Raw genomic sequence first — 25,991 nt, 5'->3', positions numbered from 1 at the left:
TAACTTCCATTATTTAAATCAGTCAGTTTTGAGAAGGTTAAAAGTGCACCATAAAATTAAACTTGTTACATTTCTTACAATTCCCAAACCTCCAAATCCATTAATATTTTTAAAATTGGTAAAATAAAAGTGTGTCAAATTTGAACTCAGAATTTTAATGGATGATTTTAAGCCCTGAAAATTGGGGTGTATAATGAAGACCATTTAACTATGGAATCGTGATCAATGATGTTACATAATACCTTAAAAATATTTAGAGCCAGGCTGGTGGGTAGCAATAGACTTTTTAAAATATGAAAAGATTTGCCTTTTATTCTGCTTTAGTGGAATCTTTTTTAAATCAAAATTGCTCAGAGGTAGGATGACCAAGAGCAAGTGTGAAAAATTGGGATGGGTGCCTATTACCCTTCACCCTCATATATATATATATATAATATAAAAACCCTGAATATGGGGACTGTCCTGATTTTTATAGGGACAGTCCCATCTGGTCACCCAACTCAGAGACAACATGAACAGCACCGTGGAAGTAAGTGGAGCCCAGTCAATACATATCTAGGTAATGGTGTCTAACCCATTTTAATTTGGGTGGGATGTATAAAGCTTGCAAGGCTCCCCAAACGGTACTGGCATGCAATGTATTTTTCACATGTGGCATGGGGAAAGGTACATTCCTACAATCATCAAACCTATTGCAGCAGGGTAAAGACAAGTTGCCTTCCAGGCAGTGCCTGTAAACCTTGTTAAATGCTGATGTTCTGTCTTTTAATTAAAACAAGCTGGCATTTATGGTCTCATGTAATCAAGAAATGGAAGATTTTATAACCTCTTTTTATCTTCTGACATGTGGTGAAGGAAAATATGACTCTGCTTTTACCCAAGCATGTCCTCTGGAAGAAGGCAAAGTTTGTCCAGTTTTTACATGCATGTGGCTTTTCATTGTTTGTCTTGTTTGTATGAACTCCAGCATTTACCTGACAGTATCCACTTTTGAAGTGAGCCTAATCATATGCTGTTAAGTGATGAGTACCAATCTTCCACCAGTCTGTGTATAATAAAACAACTGTGCCTGCATTGTAATGGCATGTTTAGCTGAGTGGTCTTACTCATTTTATTGTGCTTTCTTCGCTGCTGGTAGTTTCAGGCTGCTATTACAGGATGCATTAGCTCGAGCATGAATCATTCTCTTTCCTATACCCCCATCCCTACTCCAGGCCTTTGCACTGGGGTAAAATGACAGTCTGCAGTGCTTTCATGCACATGATTTCTTACTACAAACAGTATTTCACATTTCAGTGTAACCTCTGTTTTTAAATGATTTTTCTTTCTAACGTTCAGTGCAGTATCATATTCATACATCTTATTCATATTTTTAGCATTTATATCCACATTTATGTTCTTTTCAAGGGATCCACAGTCACTGCTCTAAATAACAATGCCTGAGGCTCAGCATTGCTCCATTGACTAAAGATATGCAAGTTCAAAAAATTGATTCTTGATTTTTGGGCTGGCAGAGGTTTCAAATGTCACAGAGGTGGCATGGTCAGTCTCGAGAGAAGCAGTTGCTCTATATTGTATGGGGATTCCCTGTGATGGTTATGAATGAAGGGAGAGTAACAGGTCCCTCCCTCCCACCCCCCATTTACATTTCCTTCTGGTTTTAACTGAAGAGTGGAAGTCATTACAAGCACAGCAGGTAAAATGTGATCCTTGTGATTGGTAGAGTGGGTTTTAATTTATATGATCGCTATTCAGTCCAGGGGATTTGTGTTCCTTGTGGAATAATGATGATGAAGCAGAATTAAGTGACGTGATTTTTGTGATTCAAAATATATAGGGCCTCATTTTCCCTTTACTCACATCAATGTTATGTTGGTGCAACTCCACTGATTTCAGTGTTGATGCTCCTGATTTATACCACTGGAAAGGAAAGGAGAATTGGGTTCATAGGTTTTATTTGATCCTAAACCTGAGTTGTTTTTTAAAAAAAAAAAAAAAAAAAAAAAAAAATTCCTTAGGGATCTGATAAAAGGTAAATACTCCAAACCTCCAGTATCAAGAGTGTTTTATTTTTATAGTCATGAGCAAACTGCTGTCTGCATTCTTTATGGCCTGGAATTGAAGAATGCAGTCAGCTGTGTGGAATCACTAAGTGCTGCTATCTCTGTATAAGAAGCTTTTCATTAAGTCCTGGAGGTTGTTAAAAGTACATCTTCCTCTATGATGGGAACCAGGAAAAGCTTTTAAAAAAATTTTTAATAAACAAAATTAAACAAATAAGCAAATAAACAAACTAACCCCCCTACCCCCAACCTCTTTAATGGTTCTGTTCTCAATTGTCTCCCTTCTCCAGGGTTCTCTGTTCTAAAAGTGACACAGCCTATAACTATGGTGAGGATTCATCTTTACACTGGTGTTAGTTCTCTTCAGAGCTAGAGTTGGGGCTGATGGGGCTTTTTGTTGATCTACGATGCTGAGTTCTCCTCCCACCCCCGATTGCGGGTGTGACAAGATCAACTCTGGCCTCTCGTCATCGCCATGGCTGAGTTCTAAGGCTGAGCTACCAGTTAGGGAAACCCTGTGTCAGGTTCTGGGCACATCCATATGAAAAGGGATCTGCAAAGAATTAAAAACCATCACCACACTGGGGTAGTACTCTCTGTTCCCTTATGGTGGGTGAAGAAGGCTGGAAGAAGGGTGCAGTAACCTGGGTAACATGAGTAATATCAAGTCTAGACTTGCTGGTTTTAGTGAAGGAGCTTTGCAAAGTCTCGGGGATGTTTAATGTGATCTCTTAACACCATACAACTCTCTTGGCTGACTGCCAGAGAGACAGGGAGACTCTTCCCTCCTGCTCCACTAGGGTTTTGGGGGTAGGCCCTGATCATGGCATCCTACGTGACAGCTGTGATCTAGTGAATTGAGCACAAAGCCGGCCATCAGAAGGCCTGGATTCTGTTACCAACCCTGACACTGTGTGATCTTGGACAAGTCATTTAACCTGTGTGCCTCAACTTCCTCAATTGAAAAATGAGGAACATAACATGTCCTCACTTCTGTAAAGCGCCTATTCCCCTACTCTGCCATGTTAGGCAAATCACAGTCCCCTTCCACTCCCAACCCCTCCTCAAATCCTGTGCTGCTCTCATACAGGTTTTCCTGGGGAGGGTAGGATTGAGGCCCTGAGTTTGAAATATTGGCCACCTCTAGTTGCTGTTCTTTCCCAGTATCCAGAAGAATGCATCATTCTAGGTGCACTCCACAGTTTTGTGCCTGTTTATGTGGCTATAATGAAATGCTTTTAAACTGACAAGCATTATTCAATGAAGCGTCTAACTTAGTGGCTAACACAATTTAACTACCCCAAATTTCACTGAAATGTACTTCATACTCTCCCAGATACATGTCTGAAACCAGATTTCTTATTGCTTCATTGTTCCTATGATCAGAGTTTTGTCTGTGATCCATGTCTATTTTTATGGATCAGGATACATTTGAATAATATCAGTAGAGCAGGCTGAGTACTGGAAACACATTTGGTTGAATTCCGAATGCTCTGATCATGTTCACGCCCCTTTTTATTTGCTGTTTGCAAACATTCATTCCTCTGGGATGAATTTACTGAATGACATCACAACTAATAATTTGACTAGCTTTACATATAAACAAAGATTTTTCTCTCTCAATGTGCCTTGGAGGTCTGCAACAGCTAAAATCAAAAGAGATTTACTTGCTTTGTAGCTGTGTATTGTTTAAATGAGATGGCCTTGTTTTCAGAGGACGTTGCTTCTGTTTGCCTGGAAATTGTGTGATTTGTTTTGTTCAGGTTTAAATCTTTTTGGCTCTTTATCCTCTAATAATAGAAATAAGAAAGGATACTATTAAAAAAAGCAGATCCTCAGCTGGTGCAAATTGGTGTAGGTCCTCTTACTATGCTGATTTACATTGGCTCATCTTGTCCAAAAATTTCAGAGCTGGTCCAAAAATGAACAAAGGTCAATAGAGAGAATCTTCATGTTCCTCAAATCCAAACCTTGTGTTTTCCAAAAGAAGGAACTGTGCATTCATAGCCAAATATTGGCTGATTATAGCTCAATAACTGACATTGGCTGTGAAGGCAGCCACTTGACTGTTTCCTTGGCTAGGGGAGAAGAAATATTGGCCACCAGCTTGTCTGAAAGAGAACAGCCGTAAATGGGGAAATAATTAAAAGATTATTCTGTAAGGGTCACAAAATATTGCAAATAGGAACATATTGGGCTTTTTGGTATGTTTAAAGTGTCACGTGAATTCATTGGTTAACCAGCTGTGTGTGTGTGTGTGTGTGTGTGTAACTGGGTTTGCACATTCAAGGTAAGAGGTAAAGGAAAGGAAATTATTTTTGCCCTTTTTATGTATATAAAGGCTGAAATATTATTTTCATGGAAATGTTGTTTTCACGGCAATTTTTACCAAAGAAATTACGTTTTTGTCCCCCTCGTATTTCATGGAAGACTCTGTAGATGACTGGAGAACTAGCAGGATTATTACTTATAATGTAAACTCTTTGGGGCAGGGATCAAGACCATTGGTTATCTTTGTACAGTGTTTGTACAATGGAGCCCTGGTCTGTTACTGGAACTCCAGGGTGCTACTGCAATGCAAATGATGAGTCATGGGGATCAGGGAAATATCTGCCTGTCTAAGTAATTTAAATCTTGTTTGGGAGAAAAATGATTGTTTCCTTTTCTTGGGCAGATGCAAATTTAAGGATTGCGCTACAGGAAGCTTCATTAGTCCTGGCACTGGAACACAATAGCTTTATAGGCCTTGAGATACTTTGTGTTGACGCCCATCTAGTCATCTCATTGTTTAGTCTGCAAAAGAGAAGAGTGAGGGGGGATTTGATAGGGCCTTTAACTACCTGAAAGGGGGTTCTAGGGAGGATGGGGCTAGGCTGTTCTCGGTGGTGGCAGATGACAGAACAAGGAGCAACGGTCTCAAGTTGCAGGGAGGGAGGTCTAGGTTGGACATTAGGAAAAAGTTTTTTACTAGGAGGGTGGTGAAGCACTGGAATGGGTTACCTAGGGAGGTGGTGGAATCTCCATCCTTAGAGGTTTTTAAGCTGCGGCTTGACAAAGCCCTGGTTGGGATGATATAGCAGAGGTTAGTCCTGCTTTGAGCAGGGGGTTGGACTAGATGACCTCCTGAGGTCCCTTCCAACTCTAATATTCTATGATTCTATGATTCTATGATTCTATCTCCCCCAGTATGCAATTCCACCAGGTCTTGGCCTAACATATGGTCCCAACAATGCAAATGATGGACAATAATACTATGACACATTAGAAGCTACTGTGCCATGAAACTGAAAGCTGAACAAGTGACAATGGAAGGGAAATTTCATCAGCGTGTTAAACTTTTGGCCAAGATTTTTAAAGAATGGCCATCTAAAGCTAGGCTTATCAGTCCCTATGCATAAGTACTTCCATAACTAGCTTAGTGTTAAAATTGCTGACCATTCACCAGATTCCACTGGCGCTAGTGGAAGTTAATGAGTGCTCAGCAAATCTGAACATCAGGCCACTTGTTTGGTGCCTTCCGTCTATATCGTTAGGCTCCATTTTTTTTAAAATCTTGTCCTTTGATTTTGTTAACACTTAGTTAACTAAGATACTGACAAACAGTGTCACCTACTACAGGACAGATGCAACAAAGAAAACAGAACCCCACTGGTCATCACCTACAGTCCCCAACTAAAATCTCTCCAACACATCATTATAGATCTACAACCTATCCTAGCAAATGATCCGTCTCTCTCAGGCAGTGGGCGACAGACCCATCCTAGCTTACAGACAGCCCCCCAACCTGAAGCAAATACTCACCAGCAACCATACACCCTACAAAAAGTCCAACCCAGGAACCTATCCCTGCAACAAACCCCGTTGTCAGCTCTGCCCACACATCGACTCTAGTGACAACATCACAGGTCCTAACCACATCAATCACACCATAAGGGGGCTCATTCACCTGTACATCCACTAATGTTATATATGCCAGCAATGTACATTGGCCAAACTGGACTATCACTACGCAAAAGGATAAATGGACACAAATCAGACATAAAAAAATAACATCCATAAATCAGTGGGAGAACACTTTAATCTCCCAGGGCACACTGTCACTGACCTGAAAGTCGCCGTACTTCTCCAAAAACAGACTTCAAAGAGAAACTACTGAGTTAAAAATGATCTGCAAACTTGACACATTCAAACTGGGTTTAAACAGAGATTTGGAATGGCTCTCTCATTACAAGAGGTAAATGCTTTGCTCACCCATTCTCACCTCCTACCCAATGACTGTCATTAGCCCTCAAGTACCCGGCTTTCATCCACTTCCTCCATTGTTCTCTATGCCCTTGTATATCTATGTTTCCTATTTACTGTATCATTCTACCTCTGCATCTGACGAAGTGAGCTGAGTCTCACGAAAGCTTATGCCTACAAAAATTAAATTTGTTAGTCTTTAAAGTGCCACAGAACTCTCGTTGTTTTAGTTGGATTGAAAAATTCTCTTTGGGAGAGGTTCAACCCACTCATGCTTTCAGCTGGAGTCTCGAAAAGCTTGCATTCCATTTCTCTGATGCTCAAAGGAACCCTAATAGACAAAGCAGGGAAGACAAACTTGATATTCCTGCTATCTTCAAGGTAAGAAATACCCCCACAAAAAGTGGGTGCAGAGCTGTTTTGTTCAGACAATCTGCCATTGCACTTGCAAGTGGATGAGTAGCATGCACAGACTGAACCCAAGACCCATGGAGTGAAATGCATGAGCCACGATTGCTTGAGCTAATGGTCTAACTCCGTATATAGCTTGCAGTGTTGTAGCTATGTTAGTCCCAGGATATGAGCGACAAGGTGAATGAGCAAATATCTTTTACTGGACCAATTTCTGTTTGGTGAAAGAAACAACCTTTCACCAACAGAAGTTGATCCAATAAAAGATATTACCTCATTTACCATGTCACTCTTAAATCCATATATAGTCTTCCATATATGTGGTTGAGCCATGGTCTCAAAACAAAACATATGCTCTATTCACTACATTGTATATGTTCTGCTGGTTGGCTACCCTGGGGTCTGTAACTACCATAAATTATTACATTGTAGATAGTCTGATTATTCAATGTAACCTCAAAGGCAATGGAACTATTAGCAGACTTTTAAACCTCTTATGTGATCTACTCATTACAAGGGACCAAAGACCCACGATAGATAAATAACGATAACTTGCTACAATAATGCAAATGATTACACATCTAGGAGCTTCAGTCATTGCCTAGGACCCCATTGTACATACACAGAACAAAAAGGGACATAGTTGGGCACCTGCCTGCCATAACAGTGTGTGCTAATGGCTGTTGGCAACCACAAAACAGGTGGGCACCCACTCGTGCTATCTGTTAAGCACCCAAAAGTGGGCACCCAAAACTGGAGTCTGGTTTTGAGCTGAACGTTCAGCCCTTAACTTAAACACACAGTCAACAAACAGTTCTGTAGATGCAAAGAGTTATGGGTGCCAAAATGAGCACCCAGGAATGGAAGTTAAGCTGAAAATTTGACACATTCTTCAACATCCCAAATAAATACCCAAGTTTCAAGCTGTGGCAGAAGAATAAGAATGCACAATGCTTAATGGCATTTATAGGAATTACCTTGGAATATGAATGGGAGCTTGAAAGAGTTTTTTTTTTTTTTTTTTTCCCCCCCCCTCAAGTCCTCAGGATCAATATCTCAGCTTCCAAGTGCTTTTTAGGAGCTTGGTGTAGTTTTCTCTTTCTGATCTTTTACAGACTGATCTTAGTCATTCTTGGGTAATGGAAAATATTGGTTGTGTGTGTTTTGTTTTTTCTCTCCTTTTTGCTCCTTGCTGTGGGGAATTGCTGGAGAAGGCGCTTAAAATATAGAAATGCAAAGAAAACAACTGGAGGGCACAGCAGTTTGAGACAAACCCAGAAACGTTTGGTACTTCTGCAGGCAGCAAAGACTGGCTTAAAGATGAGCCCAGGGGCTCTTGTGATTACCTGCCCACCTAAGTAATTTGTCTTGTTTGGGGGAAAAAATAATTGTTTCCTTTTCTTGGGCAGATACAAATGTAAAGATCACACCACAGAAAACCTAATTAGTCTGGCTCTGGAACACAATAGTTTTATAGGCCTTGAGATACTTTGTTGTGTTTATTCCCACCTAGTCACCTCCACTAATATGCAATTCCACCAGGTCTGTGGCCTAGCAGATGGTCCTAACTAATGAAAAGAGCCCTTTTAATTAGTCCGTCTGAAGACATTTATTCACATTGGTGGGCGCTCCCAATAAAGTTTCAATGTCAAGGATCAGTGTTGCTGGCTTCCAACAGTTGCCATCTGCTTGGTGGCAGAAACTGGCTATGGGATCACTGTTTGTATTTCCCACTTCACTGATCTGGAAACAGGTTTAAGGCTTGGGGAAGAGAGGAAAAAAAAATCTCCTGGTTATTGCCCACAGCAGTTTGAAAGCTGTGGTATCCCTGCTTCCAGAACTAGGATTACAACAGTTTATCCTGCTATCTCTAACAACAGTTTCAGAAAGCGGCTTTAGAAACCATGCTCACTTCCTCTGGCAGCAGGTTTTTAATATTTGAAAATATCTTCAGTTTATTTGCTAAGGCTCTTACGTAGACTGATGGCCTGCTCCTTAATCTGAACATTTTAAAAAAATCTCTACTTTACTTTTAATGACCGCTACAAAATAATCTAAAAGGATTAGAAATGCAGCACATTGTCTCAGTAAGGCTGGTCCTAGGAGCCTAGGAGTTTGCATACTAAAGGAGACTGACTGCATATTAAATGGAAGCTCTTAATAGCGACCTTGAATAAAACGGGGAAGCAGCATGGCATAATAGAGGATTTGCATGACTTTCTGCTCTAAAATCAACCCTCATTTTATTTGCTATAAACAGAGGATGATGTCCATTGCATATTGCCAAATTAATTTAAGAAAACAATGCTGCCCATAAAGAAAGAGTAGTTTTATAAATTACGAGGCGAGAGGGGACCATTGTGGTCATATAGTCTGACTTCATGTATAATGTAAGTCATAGAACTTTCTTCCAAATAATTCCTTTTGAACTAGAACATATTGTTTTTAAAAGGTGTTTAGTGGTGAGAGCAGAGAACTGGGAATTGTGGATCCTGAATATTCTTTCTGTCTCTTTAAATGACATATTGTGTGGCTTTGGATGAAAATACTTACCCTTTAAGAAACTAAAAAATGTGTTTACTACAATGGGCTTTAGATCTGGCTTTTAATGAATGTTTGTAGAGTTCTTTGTGATCAAAGAAAAGTGCTATAGAAGTTTAATGCCTTTATTATTATTGTTGTTAATAAATAATGTGAATCAAGAAAAAAATTTAGTAAGTAGTTTGATCTGGCAAGCTCAGATGCAGTCTGAACTTTGAAGCTCGTTAATTCTAAGCCATCTATCACCAGGCAAAAATCTTTGGAACTACTTTGTAAATCCTATTTAGGAACAACTGTGTAAGGTGTGGGTTACAATTTCAAAAGCTGGCTTCCCTTTTTATCTTGAAACTTTCAGTCACAAGTGATTGTAGGTGCAATTTTGCACTGCCAGTTATTAGTGGTCAGCTAATACATTTTCAGATCTAGTGCACATAAAATGATTTCTCCTTTAACAGACAGCCCTACCTAGGTTAAAGTAAATAATGTTCCCTGAAATTCACTCTTCATATTTGAGCTATTTCTGTAAATAAAAATCAGTAATTCACATAGCTTTTTATTATACACTTTAAAATATTTTTCATAAAGTTTTGTTGGCTTTTAAATAAGCCATGTGATCTTATTTCAGTATTGCCAACTCCAAACATTAAAACAATCATGAGATTGGCTTAACAATTGTGAGGTTTATAAAAATAATACGTTAGATTATTTTTATTTGCTTTCTAATTTCTGAGCCTTTAGGGTTCACTTGTTTAATGGCTTGGAGCTTTTCTCTGTAACCATGAGGGCTGGATACTTATTTTTTTTTTTAAAGTGAAAGCTGAGATTCTGATGCAACATTATGATTCCAGCAGATGGGGCTTTAAGATAAATACTAAAACTCACGAAATTCACGATAAAATCCCAACAGTAGGCTACACTTATCTTAGCGAGGTGCAAAGTACTAGGAACAGCCATCTTGAATTATTCCATTAGTTCACATTTTTTTTTCTTCGTGTTACAGTGGTGACCAAATTCTTATAGCTAAATTATGTGTAACATTCCCAAACATGTTGCATTTGAGTAAAATATTTTAACAGCTGTCTGTACTGAGCATTTTGCTGATGGACTACTCTACCAACCCTGTCTCATGAAGGGGGCACAAACCCCTTCTCTCCTTTCCCTCCCCCACCCACCCCCAACGATAAAGACAGACTTTGTAAGTCCTGAGGCAAGGGCATGCAGCTCACAAAAACCTGGATTTGGGCTGAAGACTCTCTTTTGTGGGACATTGAATTGATGTTGTTCCCCACATCCTCTGCCTTGGAAGGGGTGAGTTCAGCCAGTAACCTGGCCAGACGGCCGTCACCCTCTACTGAAAAGGAGAACACCACTGTGCGGGAGTGACCAGCGACAGTGGATGTTAGAGACGGGCAGAGTTGTGATCAAGGACCTAACTACTATGCAGTGCTATTGGCAAGTGCCCTCATCACAAACCCCCACAAAGTTGATGGGGGTATGAGGAGGATCCTCTGAAGGATACGCTAAAGGTGTGCTTAGACAGGTAGAAGGAGAACCAGGAGAAGATAGAGTCATAGAAGCCAAACAAGAACAAGATTTCGAGAAGGAGCATGATTGACTGTGTTGATGGCAACTAACAGGTCAAGGAGGATGGGGATGGAATACCAGCTCTGAGATCTGGCAAGGAAGAGTTCATTGTTGACTTAGACAAGAGTGGTTTCAGTGGAGTGCAAGGGGTGACAGCTGATTGGAGCTGATTGGAGAGGGTCTAGGATGGAACTGGAGGAAAGGAACTCCAGACAGTGATTTGTGAATGGTGCATTCAATGAACTTAGAAATGAAAAGAAGAGGAGGTGGTAGTTGGAGAGGCAAAAGTGGGATATTTTTAAGAGAAGAGAGACTAAAGCGTGTTTTTATTTTGGGGGAAGAGCCAGAGGGGGAGAGAGAGGTTAAGGGAGGGGATGAGATCAGGAAATGGGTTGGGATGGGGTCACTGGGGCAAGTGGAGGGGCTAGAGAAGAACAGACAAACGTTTGTGTCTGTGACTGGAGAACAGGAGGGGAAGAGAAGGGAAAGCAAACTGAGGGGAGGGAGAATTTTGTATTTTGTTAATTTTCTTTTGGTAGAAATTATCCAGATCCTATGCTGAGACAAGTGGAGGGAGGCATAAGGGAGGGTTTGTACAGAGCAAAGGAAAACTTTATAATCTAAAGGCTTGATCCATAGACCATTGAAGTCAATGGGCATTTTTCAATAGGCTTTGGAACAGGGCCTAATTCTGTTATGCTGTCATCCGAAATGGCAAGTCTATATACAATCAATAGAATTTAGAGATCCATCAGTTACTTTTCATGACACTGAAATGGTTAACATTTTCCTAATGTCACTGTTTTTATTATGTTTAGGAGGCCATATGGGCTCACTGTAGTGTCTAATTTACAAGAAAATGACTGGTTTTTCTAAAGAATCTTCATCGCCTGCAGCACTTTGACTCCGAACGCTGGTTCAGGTTAGGTTGGGGTGTGTTTCATGATCAGATTTACTAATATCATTTTTCCTCTTAGCATGAGATGCAGGATGGCCAAATTAAACAACACAAGGCAGCTTGTCTTCCTCCCTAGAGTATGTAAAACGACACACAGGAATGCAGGGTGAGGAGAGAATTTTTTCTTAACTTCTTCTTCCATGCCCAACATATTTCAATATTGATCCCTTTTCTTTTACAGCAGAGGTTGGCAACCTATGGCATGCAAGATGATTTTGAGCGGCACGTATTGTGCCTCTGGGCCCACATCATGTAGGCAGCGGGGCTGGGAGGGGGGAGTGGCTGCCACGTGGTGCTGCATGGGGCTGGGAGTGGCTCTTGGCCGGCACTTGGCCCATGTCACATGGGAGAGGGGGAGGGGAGCAGCCGCCATGAGGCATTGCTTGAGGCCAGAAGCGGCTCCTGACCAGCGCTCAGCCCACGTCGCATGGGAGAGGGGCGGGAGCAGCTGCCGCGTGGTGCTGCTTGGAGCTGGGACTGGTTCCTGGCCAGGGTGCTGGGCCCACGGCACGTGGGAGAGTGGCAGAGGAAGACTTGGCACACCACTTCCCAAAGGTTGCTGACCCCTGTTTTACAGCATTATATGTAATTCAAGTGTGGGTGGCAGCCAACAACCCTGGAGGCTAAAGAGTTCTATTTACCCAAAGAACAAGATGTGACAGTTCAAGCTTTCCCACGTGACCTCACCAATGTGCTGCATGGTGTAGGGACCATCTAGAAATCTTTCTGTCCTAGAGTAAGCCACTGTTGCTACCACTATTATAGCTATGCACAGAGTGGCTCTGTATGACACGTTGGTGGTAATTTCAGAGGTTGCCTGTGTTATTTCTACTAGAACTCTTGCTATTACCAGTAGATCTGAACAGCTAGTAGCAATGATGGGGAAACTTTAGGGAAAATTATCTGGTGTAGTGAAAACCTAAAGATGAAAGGGTAATTCATTCTTTTGGCCAGATCTGCAGCTGCTGTGCATTGGCTGAAATCATGGCGGTACACCAGTGGATCAGCTGAGGATCTGTTCCTTCATTTTCCATGCAGCCCTTGTACCCTTTGTTGAGGCAACCTACTACCATAGGATGCAATCTGTGCTATTAGGAAAGGTAACAGACACCTGTACCCTGAGTAACTCATGTCAGAGAGGCGGCTGAGCAGCCATCAGAGGATAACGTTTGGCCACTAGCAGAGCTGGCTAGAGAACAACAATTCTGTTTTGTGACAACTTTTCAGGTTTTGAAATTTGTTTTCATTCCACATTGTAACAAAGTCAAAAACTTTCAAATGTGTTTTGTGAAACAGAATAGTGTCAAAACAGCTATTTTGGATCGGAAAGGTCAGGTTTGTGGATTGGGTCTCTATCTCCCTTTAGAAGTGAGCAGAGTCTATCCCACAAAACGTTTTGGCTTTGACAAAAGAGCAAATTTTGATGGAAAAACATTTAGTTGAAAATCTTCCAATGAGCTCTAGTCACTACCATCCCGGCCTGGATGGAAACTGACAACCTCAGGGCAAAGAGTTCTAGATTCTATTACCAATTGTCTGCACAATCTACTGCCACCATTTTTTATCATTTACTTTTTAATGGTTTTTCAGATAAAATACTTCAACCATTGGGCAAAAGAAATCCTGAGAACATGCAAAACACCAAGAGGAAAATAGAGAACAAGACGGTGACGTTGCTGAGAACAGTACAAAAGAATCATCGGTTGTGTGTCCACTTGGAGGTGGCGGTATGATTCCCAGCTTGTGTAGACATGCTCACTCTAGTTCACATCTAGCTAGTACACTAAAAATAGTGGTGGAGCTGCAATAGTCCGCACAGTGCTGGCATAGGCTAGCTGCTCTGAGAACACACCTGTGCAGAACCTGTGTGCATGTACTTGGGGTGGCTAGCTCGTGCGACCTTGGCTACACTACCATTTTAGTGTGCTAGCTAGATGAGACTTACCATGAGTTTCTGTGTGAACTGGGAACCACACCTCTAGCTCCAAGCAGAGACATAACCATAGTTGTAAAACAAATCAATGCTAGGAAATCTTTTCTCTTTCTAGAGATATCTTTGTCTGGGTTACCTTTTCCTTTTTCCCTTCTGTTTTGTACGGTAAGTATTTTTTTAATGTGGTGAACACACAGACAGGCTAAGAACATAATTTTGGCTTTTGTGACTCATGTTCACATTTCATTTTCCTGCAGATGTTCTGCGCAGCAGGACAGGCATGTTGGATCCACGGTGTTCTTCCCACAGAACATTATTAATATGCAGCTGTGTGCTAGCATCTGGATAGTTTGGCTGAAAGCAATTTGAATATGAGCATGTCAATTCCCTTTTTTAACCCTGCATGGGATGGAAATAGAATGCAATGTGTTCCATGGGTCGCTGGCTATATCTTGTGCATGCAGAGGATGGACTCAGTGCTCTGATAGTTTGCTTATATCCGTATGATCTTTTATTAGCCTCTTCCAGTGTGGATAGTGCACATGTACAACTTGGATTCACGGGGTTGGGGGAGGGGGGGGAGTACAGCTACAGCTTTTCTGTAGCCCATGTTTGGAGCAATGACAGACCAATACATATACTACTGCTCAGTAACCTGATGATGATGTGCTAAAATTATGACTGACATTTTAAATTGGAATCTAATGTGAAGTTATTAAAGAAATGCAATTTCCCTCAGTGTGGTGACACTAGTGGCACATAAAATAGGTTTCAGATTGTCAGTGTGTTTTATCATTGGACATCTTCTGGCTTGTGACCATGCTGCCTTCTCCTTTCCTGACACTGTTTGTTTTCTTTTCTCCACCACCGCCCCCTTTTCCCTTCCCTATTTGTAGCCAGTTGAAGCTACTAGGTTTTCTGCAGTTCTCATAAATTCAACACTTGTGGCTTCTATGGCACATTTAATAGAAACAGCAGTTGATCTGCATGTACACATTAACTCTGTGGGGCGCTGAACACTAGACCCAGGCTTTCTGGGATGCTGGCTGATATAGAGTCCTTGGCTGGCTGCCTGGAGCACTGGTGGAGAGACTCTAATGTGAGCGGCTCTGAATAGATCTTCATCTTTACTAGGGGCTGCTGGCTCACACTAGGAAAGGTGGTGCTTTTTTTCCAAGAGCTATTCCTTTGGAAAAAGATATGCCAGCAACTCTTTGTAGGAAGGTAGTAATCATTCTAAATCTTCAGGCTTAGATGCTAATTTGGTACCTTCCCTTGCAAATTGTGGTGGTTTTCTTTCTCCTATAAGGCTTGAACCAACTCCTGCTGACATCAGTGAGAGCAGGATGGGGTCTTTATGCACAAGACTGTGATATTAAGAAAGTTATTCATACAGTGGCCCGTGGACTCACAGTTTAATGCCACGCCATTGGATAACTACTCATTTCAGTGTCTGGTGTCCAATTGCTGTGGATACAGGGATCCCATGGTAAGACTTGTGGCCAAATAGTAATACTATGGTATAGCATCTCTGCCTTTTTCTTTCTTCTCTCTTCTCAGTTTTCCGATTAACCTAAATCTTTAATCTACTCTTGTGTACACAGTTCATTATTTTGCTGGCTGCTTTTCTGGTGGGTAAGCACAATGGTGTCCTTAATCGGATTTCTGAGTTTCCTTTATTTAGCAGTAGTGAAGTCCTTGCTATTGTGTGTAGTTGACATTGTAGCACAGGTGTCTGAGGTCATTGGCCTTTCTGATTAGTTTTATTTTGTATCCTCCATGAACCCTATAATTGCCAATAATGTAACTAACTTGCTTGGACCGGATATGGCCTTGGTGACACCTGTCTATAAACCTTTTTACCTGTGTACAATATGAGCCAGCTCCAGTGAGGGGAGGACTATAAACTGCACTCCTCCAGGATTAGCATCAGGAGGCATGTGTTTAGAGATGCCCCTTGAGTACAATTCCTCCCCCTTGCTTCCTCTGGAGGAAGGAGAGAACCAAGGCACTGCCTGTTCTCCATTTCATCCAGACACCTACTCTGGGGGCACGCCTGTTCTCTCCTTTATACCTGGATTCAAGGTATGCGCATGCTAAGGCTACACGGGAGAAGGATTTTACCCTCCTTCAGTCCACTCTGAGGGGATAAGGTCCAAGATACAGATTAGCCCTCTGAATTATGCAAACATGCAAAATGAACATGTCCATTTTATCCTCCACCCATCAATCAGCTCAAGCAATGATGGTTAAGAATATATCAGTGTTGAACATATTATTGGACACATATTTAGCATAGTGTTGTATTTCAGTCTGCTAAAATCATTGTTACCTCCCAGTGTCTAAATGTACTTCATGGGAAATGCTCTGTTTCTATATACTAGAAGCATCTAGGGTCACTGAAAGGAAAACCTGTTCATTCTCTTGCATAAATATTTTGATTGCAGATTGCTTTGTCTAGAGAGACACCTGCACTGAGAGCTGTGGAGAAGAGCCTTGTGACTGACTAGATTGCTATTTTGGAAACCTTTTCTTTGTTTACGGAAATCTGAGTTGGTGACTTGTTTATCAATGTAATGAAAATATTTTCCTGGAAATTATTAGTTGTTACAGAGTAATTTTTAATAAAGTTCCAAAGATCTTATAACTATGCATCTAGGTAGTGTGAATGCAACTTCTCATGAAATCAACTCAAAGAAGCCTATAAGTGAAGAAGTCTCAGTCCCTCTACCACCAGATCATAGCACAGTAAATGTTTATGGCTAATAAGACTGCAGTTCCATAATTAGTTTTGTTGAATCTCTGGATTCCCCACAGTTGGCTATAGGAACTTGTTTAATCACCTTGGATGTCCTGAGGCCATTTGGGACATTTGTGGTTGTTTTAGTGCTTGCTTGCAGTTAGTTTGGATGAATATTGAGCCATATAAATGAGCCTTCGGGTTTGGGCCTTGTCCCTTTGTTTACTCTTGAAACACATACAATACTTTTCCTGAGACTATAGAGATGGGTGAGGGAGATGCAGTTCAGATCCAGACCATGTTAGGTTTAGGTTAGAGTTTTGAGTTTGACTTCAAAGCCAGTGCTGGGCTTATCATTTGGTCTAGACTGCACCAAAATGTTGTGATATATTTTTGTGAGATTCCTGCCTCAAATGGTGAAAATTCCAGGAGGTCATCTGATTCCTTCAATTCCTACCACCTTTGACTGCTGGAAAGCTCTGGAGTTCAGCTCTTCTGACAGGATTCCTATAATTTTGATCAATGTCAGAACAGTTTTTTTTGCCTTTTCCCATCTATCTCAGTCAGTGGCTATTGTTCATCTCTAAGCACTCTGGCTGAAGTGCATCTTCCAAGCTGACACCAATCTTCTTGATGTCCTCCTTCAGCATCTCAAACCACCTTTTCTAGGTTTTCCTCATGGCCTTTGTCCTGTGACTACTAGTTCTTTTATAGTATGGCGAACATATCGGACATCTTGGGGTCTCCCATAACCCAGCCAGCTCAGTCGATATTCCCTCAGCTTTACTATGATACCTGCTAACTGCATCATGGCTCATATAATTTCATTTCCTGCATTATGGATCACACCATGTCATTTACTATCAGAATAATTAGATCTGAAGAATAGTTCTCCCCTAAGCTTTTGGGTCTTAGTTGGAACCAAAACCAAAAGCTAGGTAGGGTTCAGATCCAGGAATTAGAATCCAACCCTCATCCCCCAAATTTGGAAAAGGTTAATCTGAATATGAGGTTGAAATATTGGGTTACCTCCAGTTACAGGAAACGTTTTTCTGCTGCGTTGCAGGTCACTATTAGTAACAGTATGTTTCTCTTGTATAGTAACCATGAAGCAGTTTTGCATTTGCAGGTTTATAATTTTGCAAAGGTTCATGGCTAGATAAGCTTTATTTGGTTAAAGGGATTTGATTATTGGCAGTAAAAACTGTGTAACCAAAAATCAACTTCATGAGTTCTGTGGGACAAAGTACTCTAACCCATATCTGTCAATAATTTGGGAGTTACTCTATACTCAACTGGCCGCTTTAGACATAAACACTGAGACTGTTCTAGTACTCTCTTTTTCTATTTTATTAATGTAGCATGGATTAAATCCTGCTTGACCCTTGGAAGTCTGAAAATAGTTTTACATGCATTAGTAACATCCAGATTGGATTAGTGTAATTCCTTGTTTGTACCTCTGCCAGTATCATCGTTATAGAAACTACAGCTTCAAAATGCAGCAGCAAGAATGATCTCTGGCACCACAGAAATGAGCATATTAAACAATCCAGACGTCTCCTGTGTGGCTCGCAGATTTAGCAAAATTGGCGCGAACATCTGTCTTCTGTTTTACCAAGTCTTTAACAGTTTGGTCCTTAATTATTTGACTGAAGGTTTGTGCAGGCACAAACCCAGCCATTTATGAGTTAATGCTGGACTTCTGGCAGTTTAAAGACAATAATGAATGCATACAATATAATGAATTGCACAAAGTGATTTTTTTTCAATAAAATTCCTTTGTGGAATTTTCTGGCAGAGTTTGTTAAATTGACTTCTTCCTTGTTGTTCTGAACTAGTACATCTTTTCATTTAAGAGAGTCCATCAGGGAATCTAGAATTTGATTTTCTAGCTATATTTGGGAACTGTTTTTAAGATGCAATACTGCCTCTGTGCAACTTTTGGAGCTGTCTGATAAGCAAGGGTCCTATACACAAATAGGGCATGCTCCTGTACTCAGGTAGAACTTCCCCTGCATTTAAGGACTAAATGTATTTGCTTCTATTCTGTTTGTTAATTTACTGTTCTTAGGCCCCAATTCAGAAAAGCACTTAAGAATATTCTTCTGTCTCAGTGAAGCATGTATTTAAAGTTAAGTATATGCTTAAGTGCTTTATTGTATAAGGATGCTTTCCTGAATTAGTATCTGAGCTTCTAAGCTCTTTTGGACAAAGATCCTTATCCCACAATTGAGGAAGATGGCTGTGCTAGTTAAAATCTACCTGGGTTAGATGAAAACCCAAAAAACTCAAAACAAAACAAAAAACAATTGGAATAAAGGGGAAGTGATGAATATAAACCAGAAGTTAGGAATTATAGAAAATGTATAAGGGAAACCAAGGGACACGTGGAGAACTCTGTGGCCAGCAGAGATAGACAATAAGAATAAGATTTTTTTAAAAAAAATATTAGAATATATAAGAATCCCGAGAATAGCATTGGAAATGCAGGATGGAAATGGTAGAATTATCAATAATAAAGCAGAAAAGGCAGAAAAATTCAATAAATATTTCTGTTCTGCATTTGGGGGGAAATGGATGATTCAGTCTCATGATATAGTGATAATACTCTTTCCATTCCATTAGTGTCTATGAAGGATGCTAAACAGAAGCTACTAAAGTTAGAACATTTTAAAATCAGTGGGTCCAGATAACTTGCATCCAAGAGTTCTAAAAGAGTTGGCTGAGGAGCTCACTGGCCCATTAGTGTTGATTTTAAATAAGTCTTGGAGCATTGGGTATGCTCCAGAAGACTGGAAGAAAGCTAATGTTGTGCCAATTTTTAAAAAGGGTAAATAGGATGACCTGGGTAATTATAGGCCTATATCAGCCTGACATAAATCCTGGTCAAGATAATGGAGTGGCTGTTATGGGACTCGATTTAATAAAGAACAAAAGGAGGAATATATAATTAATGCACATCAACACAGACCTTGTCAAACTAACATTTTCTTTTTTGATGATATTACAAGTTTGGTTGATAACGTTAATAGTGTTGATGCAATATATTTACACTTCTGTAAGGTGTTTGACTTGGTATCACAGAACATTTTGTTTAAAAAAAACTGGAACCATATAAAAATAACATGGCACACATTAAATGGATTTAAAACGGGCTAACTGAGAGGTCTGAAAATGTAATTGTAAATGGGGAGTCATCACTGAGCTGGTCTGTTTCCAGTGGAGGCCTGCAGGGACTGGTTCTTGGCTTTATGCCATTTTAATATCTTTATCAATGACCTGGAAGAAAACATAAAATCATCACTGATAAAGTTGGGAGATGACACACAAATTGGGGGAGTGGTAAATCATGAAGACAGATCACTGATTTAGAGTGATCTAGATCGTTTGGTAACCTGGGTGCAAGCAAAATGATATGTTTTAGTACAGCTAAATGTAAATGTATGCATCTAAGAACAAAGAATGCAGGACATACTTATAGGATGGGTGAGTCTCTCCTTGGAAGCAGTGTCTCTGGAAAAGATTTGGGAGTCATGGTGGATAATCAGCTGAACATGAATTTCCAGTGTGATGTGTCCAAAAGACCTAATACGCTCCTGGGGTGAATATGCAGGCAAATTTTGAGTAGGAGTAGAGAGGTTATTTTTCCTCTATATTTGACACTGGTGTGACTGCTGCTGGAATACTGGTGTCCACAATTCAAGAAAGATGTTGATAATTAGAGGGGGTTCAGAGAAAAGCCACAAGAATAATTAAAGGATCTGAAATCAGTGATAGACTCTCAGAACTCAATCTATTTAGCTAACAAAGATTGTTAAGAGGCGACTTCATTACGGCTAAAAGTACCTTCGTAGGTAACAATGTTGTTGTAGCCGAGTCGGTCCCAGGATATTAGAGACCAGGTGGGTGAGGTAATGTCTTTGATTGGACCAACTTCTGTTTGTGGGAGAAACAAGCTTTCGAGCTTACACAGAGCTCTTCTTCAAGTCTGAAGAAGCCAGAATCATAGAATCAAAGAAGATTAGGATTGGAAGGGACCTCAGGAGATCATCTAGTCCAACCCCCTATTCAAAGCAGGACCAACCCCAACTAAATCATCCCATCCAGGATTTTGTTAAGCCGCACTTTAAAAGGCTCTAAGGATGGAGATTCCACCACCTCCCTAGGTAAGAAGTGCTCTGTGTAAGTTCAAAAGCTTGCCCCGCTCATCACCAGAAGTTGGTCCAATAAAAGATATTACCTTACCCACCTCGTCTCTCTACATGGGGAAATAATACTTAATGGCTCTTCCATTTAGCAGAGAAAGGCTTAACATGAGCCAATGGCTGTAAATTGAAGCTAGTCAAATTCAGTCTGGAAATAAAGTTAATAGTGAGAGTAATTAACTACTGGAACAATTTACCAAGGGTTATGATGGATTCTCCATCCCTGATTTTAAATCAAGATTGGATATTTTTCTAAAGGAAACGTTCCAGGGATCATTTTGGAGAAGCTCTATGGCCTGTGCTATACAAGAGGCCAGACAAGATGATCACAGTGGACCCTTCTGGCTTTAATCTAAGAATTTGTGAAAGATGGGATATCAGAACAGAGGAACATGTCACAATGTCTCTTGACTGTACCATATTGCTATCTTTGTCATGTTCAATGTGAATGGAGTTCCATTTCATGCAAATTGACTGTTATTTTAGATTAACATCAGAATGTGAGATTTTGAAAGTGTGGTTATAGAAAACTTGATCCATGGGTATCATTTCATATTGTCTCCATTCATACTTTTGTGTTGTCTATCTTATTTTGAGTCTGTCATATGCTGAGAAGACTGGTGAATCACAGGGATTTGATCTTTGTAAGGTTGTGAGCCATGGGTCATTGCTACTTTGATCCCATTTAATGTGCCTAGTTTGGCAATTGACAAGGAGGCAGCTCACAGATATACAACCCAGGCCTATCCAACAAACAGATCTTTATTCCAGTTTACTTAGGGTTCACTCTGCCTACTCCATGGATGTATTTCCTGGGGTGCGCCACTACAGGATTTCTTAAAGACACAGGCCACTATAGCCCTACTCTCCATATTTCCAAAAATGCTGTTCAACTACATGACTAATTTCGTCCGCATCAACTAAGGTAGGTAAGAAACCTGTTTCATGGCTTTTCTGTGTGTGGACAGGATATATTGGCATTTTTGTCAAGTCTTTTAGAGGAGCTATTTTCTCAGAATGCAACAGCAATTTTCTCAGAAGTGAAAGTTACAGATGCTTTGAAGTGTGTGTGTGTGTGTGTGTGTGTGTGTGTGTGTGAGAGAGAGAAAAATACAAGGACATGCTTATTTCAACCAATGACAACCAAAAGTTGCCTAATGCTGTGAGTATCCCGCTGCTCTTAATCCTCCATGATAATTGATAGTTAAAAAAAAAAGACTTAAATATTTCTGAAGAATTATACTGAGCCACAGACAGAGTTTTGCTCAGGTTTTAGGTGCTTTGTATTCTTCTCTCAGCATATTTATGGAAGGAGGCTGATACGTCAATGAAGACATTCATTTGTATTCACTTCTTGGGGGAGAGAATTGTCAGTTGACCTGCTTTTTTAAAACAGGTATATAAATATAAGCAGGAGATAAATGAGCTTACTCCTGATACTTTACAGAGGAAAATCCACCTTGGACAAACCTCTCCCCAGTAATGAAAGACAAGGAATTCTAATAAGTGATGGAGAACAACCAGAAAAACATACCACAAGATGCCAAAGCTGATACAAATGGGAGAGGCAAAGCGCAGAGGCTGATACAGTCAAATTCTACTATTAATTCAAGGGCTCTTGGGCCAAACTCTATTCTTAGTAACAGGCACACAAGAGTCACTGGTTTCATTAGGGGTTATGTAAATCTAAGCAGGCACACAAATTTGTCTTGTACCTGGCACTTGGAAATGGTGGTGAAAGGCACCCTTGAAATACCTAAGATTGATGGATGGGTAACATGAAGTGCATGCTTCAGTGAAAATGACATAATACATGGGGACTTATCCGCTCCCACAGGGGATCTGATTGCCCCTGGCACCAGGTTGGGTGCACAGTAGTGGGTGGGGAAGGTGCAATGAGTCATTTGATGAGACAGCCTGAAAAGGCCTCCTGTGTATCTCCTGAAGCAGAGTCCCTCCATGATCACCCCATGGGGTGGTGCAGTTGCATGCTATCTCCAATGCAGGATAGTGCCTAAATGGCACAATTTACTTCAATGTGTATAAAATGCAAGGTAAGAAAATTTGTGTGTGCATCAGACCCCCTGACTCTAATCTATAGATTTTACATCATATGTTTAAAGACATGATGTACATTGCAGTCCCGCACTTAAAATTCTATTCCCCAAAATGATTTTAAAATGTTGCAATAATTCAGTTGGGAAATGTACAGTACAGTTTTTCCTTTTAAGGGTTGAAAGGTCCTTATCTAATGTTTCTAACAGTTCATCTGTTAGGTTCCTACCAGCTCAGATTGTGCCTTTTATTTCAAGAGAAATTGCTGCAGATTTAATGAAGGGAACATTTTGAAACCAATTTTCAGTATTCTTTTCCTAAAGGGATTAAACTGCTAATGTAAATGTTCACAATAAAGCAATATTCACACATATGATGAAATTTGAGATCCAATCACTCTCTGGCATTCACACACTCGGAAAGACTTGATTGAAATTAGTGCACTCTTCATGTGCCCCTGCCTCCTCTCTCAATTTGTCACACCATTGGGAGCATCAAATAGAAATTTCACTGGACTTAACCCCTTTTACAGCCCTTGAATAGCTTACTTGCTGAGATTGTAATGAATTCCCAATTCAGGGGGTAAAAATGAAGCTCTGTAACACACCTAAAAAGAAGCCCAAATTTTGAGGGCAAGAGATTTTTTTCACTGTCTGTAGGACCAAAAAGAAGCATTTTTATGACACGGGGGGGAGAGGGAATCCCATCTTTGGTCAGGGGCCCAGTGTAGGTTGTACATGTTCAGAATAGATTCATTTTGCTGTTGGTTAATATTAAATCAGATGATAAATTCCATACTGCTAGCTAGAGTCAGACCATGGTCAGATTTTTTTTTCCAGGGAAATTTATTTTTCAATTTATTCTCAAAACTAAAACTTTTCTTCTTCAGCTGCTGTAAATGTTAGCAAAAGGGCATTAAACACACTGCTGGCTTCTATAAAGTTTCTTGCATCTCATAAGTGAGAGGGAATTCTGCTTCACATATGCAGGTTATCCACAGATGGCTTTTGACCTGGTATTGATAAAAAGCATCACTATTCTGTAATGGGATAGCACTCATTTCTAAGTCAGTAAATGTTACTCAGGATGAGGAAGATATTTTGCATCACTAACCAATCAGGAAAATGTCTGGGATTTTAAACTTAATGACACAAAGCTGACTGGAATAGCAGGCAATATTGCAGAGGGATGATATTGGGTCTCCCAACAGAAATGTATTGTGGCTTACAACGCAGGGCCATTATGGAGAGAAGTTGATGATGAAAAGGATCGTGGTTGTTATAGACCTTCAGGGCAGTTAGAAAAAATAGTTTGTGAAATGTTTGTGCAGTTAAGAGAGGCACCTAAAAGAAGGCCTGGAGATTGATTTTAGGGGATTTAAATCACTCAGATGTTAACTGGAATAATAACCATACAAAATCTAAAGAAGGCGGTTAGAGGAACACTAGGGCAGGACTTTTTTATAATGCAATTTGTTGAATGGTCAATATGGCCAGAGGACATTTTGGACCCATTCCTTGGAAATGAACCAAGTACTTTGATTTAGTAAGGCTGGAAAAAGGGGACATCTCAGATCTAGTAAACCTTCAGGTGCTATCATCCAATTTGAAAAACTTGTTAGGAGGGAGTACTATAGGAAGCAACACAAAAGTGACTTTCAGAGATTGTGAAACACCCCAAGGTGTTTTGATTTAGAATGAATCAATTTGTAGCACAAGTGGGGGAGAGCAGTTGGAGGGATTGTCACTGACATTCTTCCAAATTGGACTGAAAAGAGTACATGGGCAAAAGGGAAACCGATATCATTGTCAGAAACTGGGAAAACCAGCTTAAGGCAGGATGTAAGCAACAAGTGAAAGACTTTAAAAATAAACCTACAATTGATTATGCAAACAAATCAATTGTAATAATAATTAAGAGCAAAAATAAATACTGAACATGAAGAATTGTGCAGAATATTTTAGTCCAGGGATTTTCAAATACGTTGACAGTACCTGGTAGGCATGTGAGAGAATTGATTCACTGGGGAATTATAGATAGAAAATAGCAGATTTTTTTCTTCAACACTTATTTTGTTTCTGTCCTTAGAGAAGGGAATTCTGTAGTTGTCCAGGAGAGAGGCATGCTAATCTCCTCCTGTGAGAGAGGGCAAGTTAAGGCAAGTGTGTGGACTGAAGAGTGGAAATGGTTATCGAAAGACTGGATGCTGTTCATCAATGGAAAAGGAACAAAAGCAGAAAACGAAACCCCTCAATCGGATTGGCTTACTGTATCAGATTTCTAAGGACTAGGATGCAACAAACAAAGAAGCCTTATTGAATTAAGAGTGCCATGAAATACAGAGCTGGATTACAAGGATACAGTAAGGAGGGAGGCACAGTGGCACCACTTCAAGAGCATTCCAGAGAAACACTGTGGTTGACGGAGCTGCAGTTCCCTCTGTGTTCTTGACTTGCTTCTGGAGGCAGCAATCTACTGCTGGGCTATGCCAATAATAAATGACCCTGCTTCCCCCTTTGTGCTGGCTCGTCTGTATTGGTTAGTGAGCAGGAATATGTGGAGTCAAGGCCTTGCCTCTCCTCATCTACTGGATACAAGGAGGGAGTAAATTAGTGCAGAAACCCTGCTGAATCCTGCATGGCCAGACCCAGGGCTCACACAGCCTGCGTAGTGGTGCAAGGCAGATTTTTATTCCCTTGTGTGGCTGTGTAGCCCAGGTGACAATCTAGCTTAAGCCACAAGCCCTCACCCTTGTTTAACATCAGTTGTACGTGTGGAAAATGTGTAATTTTGAAGGATTATACAGAGGACCACCCGATAAATCAGTGGTTCTCAACCTTTCCAGACTACTGTACCCCTGTCAGGAGTCTGATTTGTCTTGTGCACCCCAAGTTTCACTTCATTTAAAAACTACTTGCTTACAAAATCCGACATAAAAGTACAGAAGTGTCACAGCACACTATTGCAGAGAAATTGCTTACTTTCTCATTTTTACCATATAATTATAAAATACATTGATTGGAATAGAAATATTGTACTTACATTTCAGTGTGATACTTGAGCCAGTTTCTGATTTGTGAGCTGTGTCTGAAGCCTGAACCCCTGGCAGCGGGGCTGAAGCACATAACTTAGCTTCGTGGGGCCCCTGTAGCCTCGGGCCCCGGGCAGTTGCCCTGCTTGCCATCCCCTAATGCTGGCTCTGCACTTTCAACCCACCTAAATCAGTCCTGTGACCTCAACCCCCAAGTTGAGAAACACT

At 40.5% G+C, this 25,991-nt stretch overlaps 1 long non-coding RNA gene across 1 annotated transcript in view; it reads left to right on the top strand.

Annotated features, from left to right (window-relative positions):
- Positions 1-25,304, top strand: part of LOC137157732 (uncharacterized) — a 53,782-nt gene extending 28,478 nt beyond the window's left edge. The window contains exon 4 of the long non-coding RNA XR_010921218.1: positions 24,821-25,304. This is a non-coding gene — a long non-coding RNA (uncharacterized lncRNA). The remainder of the gene's footprint in view (positions 1-24,820) is intronic.
- The last annotated feature ends 687 nt before the right edge of the window (positions 25,305-25,991 follow it).

Source organism: Emydura macquarii, unplaced genomic scaffold (assembly GCF_026122565.2).
Source record: "Emydura macquarii macquarii isolate MOO-44397 ecotype Brisbane River unplaced genomic scaffold, CSIRO-AGI_Emac_v2 contig_1551, whole genome shotgun sequence".
NCBI classification, from domain to species: Eukaryota; Metazoa; Chordata; order Testudines; family Chelidae; genus Emydura; species Emydura macquarii.
This window is presented reverse-complemented; position numbering and strand designations above follow the sequence as displayed.